Source organism: Octodon degus, unplaced genomic scaffold, assembly GCF_000260255.1.
Source record: "Octodon degus isolate 3935 unplaced genomic scaffold, OctDeg1.0 scaffold00248, whole genome shotgun sequence".
In the NCBI taxonomy this organism is placed as follows: Eukaryota; Metazoa; Chordata; class Mammalia; order Rodentia; family Octodontidae; genus Octodon; species Octodon degus.
Window position 1 is genome coordinate 1,670,325 of NW_004524824.1, and position 10,643 is coordinate 1,680,967.

Consider the following 10,643-nt stretch of genomic DNA (forward strand, 5'->3'; position numbering starts at 1 on the left):
CTTTATGAAGTGTTCTCCATAATAGAGAAAATAGCTAAACATAACGTGAATACTAAACTAAAAGAGTTATTTCATGAGTTTTATACACTATTGTTTATAAAGACAATTTTATGTATACTTATGAATCATATCTTTCACGTCAAGGCCAAAGTAGTAAACTTTAAAAAGAAAATAAACATTAAAATTTTAGTGAAGAATTCTTCAGTTCTTAGTAATTAAAACACGAAACATCTTCATCACTAAAAATGCGAACAATCAAAGAGCTGTACTTGTTCATAAGTGAGAGAAACCCTCACATCTTACAAACTGATTATCTGAAATACTTTTTAGGAAAGAAAGGTAGTGACGACTAAGGGTGCGTCCTAATTGAATTGTCCACTTCACTGTGCCCATTCTATGGTGTAAGCAATAGGGTAAATCCTGTTTTTACCTATGCAGGATAAAAGGCTATTTGAAGTAGTGGTCTGTAGCTGGCTTTTCACAGTAAATTGACCTTGTTCTCCCAGCCAATGTCATAACGCTCGGCTTTATCTAGGCTGAGAGGGAAAATCGCAAATTGCTTCTGCGTGATTAGTGCTGCCACTCCAAACGTGTTTCTTCCTAGCTGGCTTCCACACTTCCTGCTAAAGATATGCGCCGCTGGGAAATGCGGATCCGGCTCTGAACATGTCCGGGCAAGTAACCCTTTCATGGCCAGATCTGCAAGGTGGATTCAGCAGAGCCGAAAGGAGCCCTTCTTTTAAGAAATGTAACTTAAAGCAGTTTCCACGTATTAGAAACTGGACAGGTTTCTGTCATGTGACTTATGCCAAAGCTTATATTAAAATAAAAGTTTGCTGTGCTGGCCAGATAGGCCAGTGGACTGAAGCACCTGCTTAGGTAGGCGCAGGGACCAGGGTTCAATCCCCAGCATGCCTTCCTGGGGTGCACTGAGATAGCAATTGAGATGGGGCATGGTGGCGCGTGTCTATAATCCCAGTGCTTGGGAGGCTGTAAACAGGAAGATCACTACAAATGCAATCTGTGTAGTAAGACCCTGTAGACCCTGGACTAAATAAATTTTTAAAAGTTTTTAAAAAATGAAAGTTTACTGTAAAATTAGATGAAGTTATAAAAAGAATTCAAGATTGAATTTTAAAAGTTGACAGATACATTTAACCAACAGCATGAGTCATGAGAAGAAATATACCGAATGTTTTAATTGTTTAACGCAATAAAAGACACCTTGACGTTAAGACCCCCTCAAAATACTCCCTCTTGCTTGCAGCACGCGTATCCCATCACGCCTGACACTGAGGCCCGCGGCAAGTCCCCCGCAGGGAATGCCTGCAGCTGCGCTGCCCCGCGAGCCTCCGTGTCCTGAGCCAGCTCATAGCGTTTACCTTTTGTGGTCAATTTTACTCTTGAGAAGAACCAGAAGGTACGCGGTGCCAGCTGCCGTTGCTAAGGAAACAAGGCCACATGGTAAGGCTTCGCAAGCCTGCCTTCGCGGGATGGCAGTCGGCAGCAGCAGCCACTGAAACTTTTAATCACACCTTCAGACACACCCGTGAAAGAGGACTTCCAGAATTACTTCAGCAAGTGGCAGGAAAAATAAGTTCGTTTGCACGGGGCAGCGGGAAAGTACTCCGAGGGGCAGTAATGGCCCTGTCTCTTCTGTAATGAAGTTTGTATTAGTGCGTGTTGGCCACGCACGATAAACGCGTCCACAGTGCAGTGGGAGTAAATGTACCTACCGTGTCTGATCATTTTCTGTTCCTCTTCTCCGCTCCTGCCAGTCACTCCATCCTTAGCTTTCCTCCCCCGATGCAATTGTTACAATTACTTTTTATTTAAATATTTACTATATATTTTAATCACCCCATGCATAATTATTTGGGTTTTTTATTAAATAGCTGTGCCACATTGGCCAAGCATTGGCCGTGACTCATCCACATGGCTGCACTGATAAAGGTTCTACAATCTGAGGTACAGGATCTCAGGACAAATCCTGAGGGCATTTCACTGACCTTCTCAGACCAAAAAGCTACAACTCTTGTTGCATAGGTCCTGCTTTACCTTGGTCTTAACCATCCAGCAGAAAAGTATGAAGACGAAATTATAAGAAATAAAGCCATGCTGTTAAGTTGAGCTGTGGGGGACTCAGGTCAATAATTTCTGACATTGCCAGTTAAACAGAAGACCCATTGCTATTATGGGCTACTGGACTCTTTTAGAATATTTTGCTGAGTTTACACACCTATAATATTCAATAACGGAACTTAGAAAAAATGGGGTATACAGATGAATGTCCATTTTGTATCTGTGTATTCAAAGTGGTTGGGATAGATATATAGTTACATTCTGTTAATGAATAGAATGATTTGTTCTAATGGTGTTTGTAAATAGAATCACAAGTCTGCATCTTGTACAGCAATTAACCACTAAGAAGAATATATGCAGTGTATTATTTGTTGAAAGATAAAAAAAATAAAAAAATAGCAAAATAAATAAATAAATAAAAATAAATAGCTGTGCCACTGTACAAACTTCAATATTATAACACAGTTTACATTTATGCCTTCGCACATAATAAAGGATGGTCTATGCTTTGGAAACTATTAAATTTGGGTTTGAAATCTTAGAATTTAATTTTTACCTGGCCAAGAAAAACTTGTAGGGCTCATAAAAACATTAAGAGGAGGACCAGTGAAATAGCTCAGCGGAATAAAGTGCCTGCTTAGGCAAGCTCAGGGCCAGGGGTTCAATCCCAGGTACCACCTTCCATGCCAGCCCTGCCCCCAGGACGGGCTGTGTCTTGCCACAGAGTGTGGGCCTGGTGGGTGCACCTGCAATCCCAGCACTGGGAAGGCTGAAAACAGGAGGATCACTATGAGTTCAAGCTATGTAGTGAGACCCCGTAACAACCAAATACATCAAAATAAGTAAATAAATAAATATTAAGAGGAAATACATTCTTCAGTATATGTTAGACTATTTTCATTGAGCCAAAAGTTACTAAGTAATGGCTTACATAATCAGTTGGAATATTGTTGTACCCTGTCAAAATTGACTCCATTTTTGTTGCCCTTCTAACCTCGCCGAGTTCCTGTTCTATATGCGCCTACCCCTCCCAACCCCTCCCCCTATGACCCAAGTCTTACGACATCTGTACCCCAAAACTTATCTTGTCCTGCAGAACTCTGCGTGATTTCAGCACCCCCGCCCAATGGGCCCACTCGATGAACTCATGACCTCGCCAACTCAGCACCTCCACCCAACAGGACCACCCCATGAACTAATGACTGCTGTACCCCATGATTGCTGATTTCAGCACCCCACCCAATGGGACCACCTAATGAACTAATGACCCTGCCACTTCTTCCTCTCCACCCCTTCCCTGTTTTTGTGGTTTTCAAGCTTAAATACTGCATGTTGTTAATGCTCAGCGCACCTCTTTGCACCTTACATATAGACTGCTGCTGGGTACCAGCTAAAATAAAGCGCTTCTTTTAACTTTTGGACTTGCCTCGTTGTCATCTGATTTTTGAGCTACAACAAATATTAGACAACCTTCTTTAAATTAACAACTTAGCTTCTGCCACAGCAACCACTGAAGACCAGTAGCCGTGGACCCCCCGACTATCCCACGGCCGTGGGCCTCAACAAGGGCCACAAGGTGACAAAGAATATGAGCAAACCAGGCACAGCCTCCGTCGTGAACGCCTCACCAAACACACCAAGTGCGTGCGGGACACAATCCGGGAGGGGTGTGGCTTTGCCCCTTATGAGTGGCGCGGCAAAGAGCTGCTCAAGGTCGCCAAGGACAAGTGCACCCTCAAGTTCATCAAGAAAAGGGTGGGAAGGGTGGGGACGCACATCCGCGCCAAGAGGACGCGTGAGGAGCTGAGCAACGTGCTGGCCGCCATGAGGAAGGCAGCTGTGGAGAAGGACTGTGCCCCTCCGGGATAAAGCTTTACAGAAATAATTAATTAATTAATTAATTAAAAATTTACCAGCGAAATAGAGTCAACTCTCAGTTTTCCTGCCACTCAGTATTGCTTTGTAAAACCAGTACATGTTAACTCAATATCACATAAAAATATAAGCATAATGATCTTGATGATGAAAAAAAAAAACCCATTATCTATAATAAACCTCAGGAAATCATGAAAAATGAACTCGCTGGCAATGCTGTATAGAAAGAGAGAGAGAGAGAGAAGAAAAAGTTCCTGAAAGACGTACTCTTACCAAAGCCCATGGATTCATTTCGACCAGCAAAACCACATAATCACAAAGACCTTCAAAATCATGAAAATATAGCAAGTGATAGAAATCTTGAGATTACTAGGGGGAAAGAAAAACCAGTGTTAGTTTCTCTTTCTGTTTATCTTCTATCTGTGTTGTTTAGTTTATCAGCGATTAAAACTGTGAACTGCAGGGGCAGGGGCAGATGGTGTCACTGAATGGGAGCCACTGAAGGCCTGTCTTCACTGAGTCAACCCTAAAATTTTATCTGTTATATTCTTTATCTGAATATGAATAAGAAGTAGATATTGAGCTAAAAGAATTACACAAATAATGATGTTTAACTCTTCAAATGTTCAAGTTGATGATTAGAGTTTATAATTGTGCCGTCTTTTTTTTTTTTTTTTTCCTATGCAAAGTGTAACTGGTGTTTCAAAAACAAGATTTTTAAGAGGAATGTTGAAAGATTGCAACTTTCCTTGGGTTGATTTGTTTAAAGCTTTCCTTGAGATACTGATAGGCTAGGACTGACCTGAAGTAGGTAGGTCCACTTAGAGGTGCAGGACGAGCGAGAAAGGTGCCACCTGCCAAAGAACTCTGCATACCAAGAGAGCCTGCTAAACAGCCTGACACGTAAATGGCTCATGTTGTCAACTTCTATTAATCTCTTTACAAACGATGACAGCACCAAGAAACAATCTCTTTTTCCAGGAGAATTCCATGTTGTGATGATGTTCCATACCTTTTTCTGGGTTAGAAATGCATGCAGCCCTAAGTAGGAAGAAAAGCAGGCTCGAGTATTTAGTAGTAAGCTTAATACACTTGCTGAAGCGAAAGACTTTTTCATTTTATGATGACAAATGTTAACTTTTGTGGGAAATATCTTAAATCAGTCATAGATACTTTATAGGCTTGATAACCTTGGAATTCAAAAGTATGGTACAAGGGGGAAAAGTTAAAGCAGTAAAGAAAGTATATTTAAAAGGATAATTTTAAATAAGTATGAATTTTAGAATGAATTTACTTGATTTTCAAATACACAATAATATATATTGCAGGTTTTAAGGGTTTTTTTTCCTCCCAGATAAAACCATATAAGTACGTGCATGCTGAGAATAGAGTACAATACAATAACACAAGTCAATTCTCTTTTTTGTAAGATCTTATATGCCAATAATTAACAGTGTTTGCATCGATGAATTAGTATTTCTACTCATGCTACAATAAAATATTAAAGACCTTCCTTCAATGTCTACAGAAGATTTTATTTTTATATATGATATAACCCCTGGGGGTAAACTGACACAGACACTAACTTTGTGTTTGGCAAAGTAAATAAAAATCGATGCTGTGAGCAGAGAAATGGCATTTTGCAGTCCTGCCGCTGTATTCGCAGCCGGCCTCTGAACTGGACTCCCGAGGTCCACTCTCTGCCACCGTGGCCCGTTTCCCTAATAACCACAGAAGAAGGTATGTAGAGGTCAGGGGCAGGATTAGCTCTCCGCATGTTTGAACATCCCCAATTTAAGAAAAAAACAGTCACCTTAGAATCCAGGACTCAGGCCACCTAAGAAGTAGTATGCCCTCAAGAAAGAACTCCCCACACCCTGGAAAGAAAAGACTCACTGAGAATCCCCGGGGTGGGCTGAGTTCACCTGGGCGGCCCTCGCCCAGCCAGTACTGATTGCATTCAGGTTCTGCTCAATTACGTCCTTTCATCCCTGTCTCCTGTGCGCACTTTCTGTCCGCCAGGAGCTGCAAGGATTGCCTTCCCCACCCTGCCTCCTCAAGTGAAAGGAGGAGAAACAAAGGAAATTAAATGCAGGTGTTCTGATTTTGGTTCTAAGTGACTTATTCCTTCTTTGTTCTTTCATTTTCCACTAAATTCCTTAATAGACACTAAGTTCACTCTCTGCCTCATCTGTTTCTTCTTACACCACTTGCCTAATTCCTGTCCCTGTAATTCTAGCGCTGTGTCTACAACATGAAATTGCAAGGGGCAGCCCGTTGGCGGGGTTCGCATCGCCCTCTTGTTTCACGTTGAGCTTTAGTTTACTTCAGTGTGGTCCTTCGCTGCTTTACAAAAGACCTTGGGGCCGGGGAGATAGCTCAGTAGACTAAGCACTTGCCTGACAAGTACAAGGCCCTGAGTTCGATCCCCAGTGCCACAAAAAAGAAGACAAGACAAGACCTTTAACAGTGAAGAGATGACATTATTCTTCAGACCAATCAAACTAAGAAGACCGCTACACTATCAACTTTCAATTTCATGACAAGGCATTGCTTCAATTCAGTTACCTCTTCAATTGTTCTGTGGATGTCTAAACAAATCTGCTGCACCTTTTGTCACAAAGGCATTGTACCTAAACTTCCCCTGGATGTCTCTACATTGGGAACAGTACTAAAATTATGCTACACGCCATTTTTAATTTTAAAGAGAATAAAGATTAAAAACAAAACTGAATTTCAAAATAAGATGTTAGGAAATTGACAAGGGTGGCCATGGAGCATATTGTGACATTCAGCCACCTCTTCTCTTCTATCTGCCCACATCCAAGATGGCGGCTTTCCCACTCTGAGTTTTCTTTGTCATGTTCGTCCAGAGCAGTTTTCCAAATACAACCCGAGTCTCTTCTATGTCAACAACATATAATTTTATAAGACTTTCAACAGGAACTGTGAGTTGTGTCCCCTTTTCCTCACCTAGCTTTGATGTTGTGGCTCTTCTCTGGATGACAGTGGCTGTCCATGGCATGTTAGCTATGACTTCTGGTACTGTGTCGGTCATATTTAATGTTTCATCTCTCGATGTTCTTCACACCTATCATCGAGCCTTCCATACGTTAGGAAAACTTTAGCCACAAACAAATGGGCCAGTGCTTCTGTGCTCAGGATCTCATCCCGTATTTGGAGATAAAGCATACTGCCAATGCGGGGTATTGCGGACAGTAGGAAATCGGGAACTTTGGAAACTAAAGCAACAAGGTTATTAGTGAACAAAGGAACGCCTGGTGGAGGGGTTATGGAAACCAAATGAACACGCTTCTCAAGGATGAAGCGATTATAGAAGGCAGCAATTGTCCTTGAGGCTGACAGATGGGACTGGGCTGTTTATTTCGATTTGCACATTAAAAGGTAAAACCAAATACAGGTGTGGAGGACATTTCCACAGAGAAGATGCAGCAAGTTTAGAAAAGTGGAGTGAAGATACCTGATATCTGGTGAGCAGGAAGAGAAGATAAATTAGTGTCTATAGACACTAATAGAATAAATATATTCTATTAAATATATAAATATAAAAGAATAAATATAAAAAGAAATAAGAAAACAATCTTTTGCAAGCAGAGAAACTGCCCTTTATTTACTTGGTACTTCCCTGTCCCCTGCAGGGTTCCTTATGCTATGGTAAATGCTGTTATGGAACTGTGTGTTCTCACCTTTCACAACTTCGAATGTCAGTGTCTGGAAGACAAGAAGTGTGTTTCGTTCCTCTTTTGATCTGTAGAGTCTCCTACATTATCTATCATAAAACATGTTCAAAATGTCTACAGACACACTGAATAAATGGTATTTCTAACAAAGAGTCAGAAAAAGAAAAATACTGGAGCTGGATCATTGGACCATGTGGAGGAAAGGGAGGCCAATGAACCAAGAGTGCTTGATTTGGAAACTCAACCCGAAGGTCACGGATTAAGGGAGCAACAGTCGTTTTAGTGCGGTGGTGAAAGAAAGGTCAGATGCAGAAGGCTGAAACATCGAAGGGGAAGAGTAGCCAACACAGGCAGCAGCGTGCTCCTGGGGACGGGGACGGCGGATCTGAGAGTCCAGAAAGCAGCTACGGTGGCAGATCCTGAAAGAATTATTTGCATTCGGATTCGAGGGCCAGCGGGCCCTCTGCTAGGAAGTCCACTGCGGAGTGGGCAGGTACTTAGCAAAAGGCAGCATAGATCAAAGTAGCGGCGATGCCGCCCTTGTGAGACTCAGAGCAAGGTCAGGTCGCAACGGCAAACAGCGTGTGATGAAAACCGGAAAACACTCGGAGGGTGGAAGAAGCATTTTGAGAGAAACTTAAGACCGCTAGATGAGTCAGGACTAAGCTGCCCCTGCCTAGCCCTAGGCAGGGACGGAAACTTGAGACAGCCATAGAAAGTGACGCAGAACGCAGAGCCGGGGCGGATTTGTGTGGTTGGGGATTTTCTTTTTCAGAAAAACGAGGACAGAGGGGTTGAGTATATTTTCAAGCAGTAAGAAGAGATTCAGGAATGAATGAATGGGAGACCCACGACTCAAGAGAAAGTAGTAATCTAGTGCTCAACGTCTCAGCAAGACACTTTGGGAGAAGCCATAACTTCTTTGGGGAGTGAAAGACAGGAGTGCTTTTCGGAGGACAGCAGCACTACTGGGTGGGGACAAGTAATAAGAGTAGCCGTGATGCTGAGCGAATGCAACGTTTTTAATTTTTACTTAAATGGAAACTGAGAATGAAGAGGCTGGGGTGGCACGTGGGGGGAGGACAAACCATCTCAGCAACTTCTATAGAAAGGTGAAAATGAGTAAACAGTAAGTCAATAAGTGAACTAGGGTTGCAAAAATTATTGCTACATGTCAAGGTTCCCAGTTAGAGGCAAATCATACACATGTGATGAAGTTAATCCAAGAAGAGGGTCTACCCTCATCCACATGGCTGACACTGACAAAGGTTCTACAATCTGAGGTACAGGATCTCAGGATAAATCCTGAGGGGATTTCACTAACCTTATCAGACCCAAAAGCCACAAGTCTTGTTGCACAGGTCCTGCTTTACCATGGTCTTAACCATCCAGCAGAAAAGTATAAAAACAAAGTATAAGAAATAAAGCCATGCTGTTATGTTGAGCTGTAGGGGACTCAGGTCAACAATTTCTGACATTGCCAGTGAAGCGGAAGACCCAATACTAGTATGGACTACTGGACTCTTTTAGAATATTTTGCTGAGTTTACACACCTATAATATTCAATTAACGGAACTTAACAAAAAAGGGGGATACAGATGAATGTCCATTTTGTATCTGTGTATTCGAAGTGGCTAGGATCGATATACAATTACATTCTCTTAATGAATAGAGTGATTTGTTCTAATGGTGTTTGTAAATAGAATATCATGTCCGCATCTTGTACAGCAATTAAGCACTAGGAAGAATGTATGCAATGTGTTAATTATTGAAACTGTCCTACCAATTTCATTTGAAACTCTCTCATTGCTATTTGTTTCTCAATAGAATTACGGGGAAAAAAAAAAAAAAAGAAGAGGGTCTATCGTTTTCTCCAATTCCATGCCAACTAGCTAAAAGACAATTAGAGAATAAAATGCTCCTCTGACTGAGGCCGAGTTGCGGGCTAGCTGGGCTTAGGGAATTGAAAATGATAAAGAAGGCGGAAAGGCACTAAAGACTGCATGTCTGTTATGGTTTGTGTCCAAAGGGAGGCAAGGGAAGTGCCGACCAGTGAGTGTGAGAGGCTGATGTCAGTGTGAGAGCAAAGCAGGGTGAGTAAGCCTGGGAGAGAAGGAGCGAGGCCAATGTGTAGTGTCAAGGTAGAACTGTAAACCTAAATTGTAGACGTGGAACTCTTTGGAATGCTGGCAACATCTATAAATTAAGTAAGAAAGCAGGCTGCTGAAAAGGAACGGGCAGAAAAATTTCTTGCAGCATCAATAAAGAGACAAGATCACTCCACCTCCTCTCCCCAAGCATGGTACAAAGATCGCATATTAACTTCCCAGAGCCAGACAGACTTTGTCTGGTTAACTGGTTCATCGTATTTTTCTCTGGATAATCGAGGGCAAGTTAGTCCCTGGGACCTCACTTTTGTTATTTTGAAACAGAAATGTATTTACTTCCTAATGCTGTAGGGACGGTCACAGGAAGCGAGAGGGCTTAGTGGCCTGTGGCAGAGAGCATTGCCTCACAGCGGGGAGTGGCGAAGAACCCGCTTGTGCCCCCGTCTCAGCTCCGCCGTGTGCTGCTCTGACAGCCCATGGCGAGCTGGCCTTTCTGTACCTTAGCTTTCTTCAATAAAAAGAGCATTAAAAATAGTAATTACCTCAGACACTTGCTCTGAGAATGAAATCATATCAGAGTGCCACTCTATTTTTTTAACCTATGGGAGTAGAAGTTTCCTGGGTGTGAAAAGTGTTTAAGGCGGTGCTTGCAATAGTAAATGATCAACAAAAGTTATTATCAAGCCACATCTGCTGCCAGACTGCCTTTAGCGACACAGCGCCACGTGACAGAGTCATAAAAGAGCTGAGATTAAACTGAGAAGGCAGGTCTCACTCAAGGACAGTCCAGAGAGAACATAATAGCAACAGCCACCACAAGCACGGGAAACAAACTTTGCTGTCAACAGGACAGAATTCTAAAAGTCACACCCCCTGC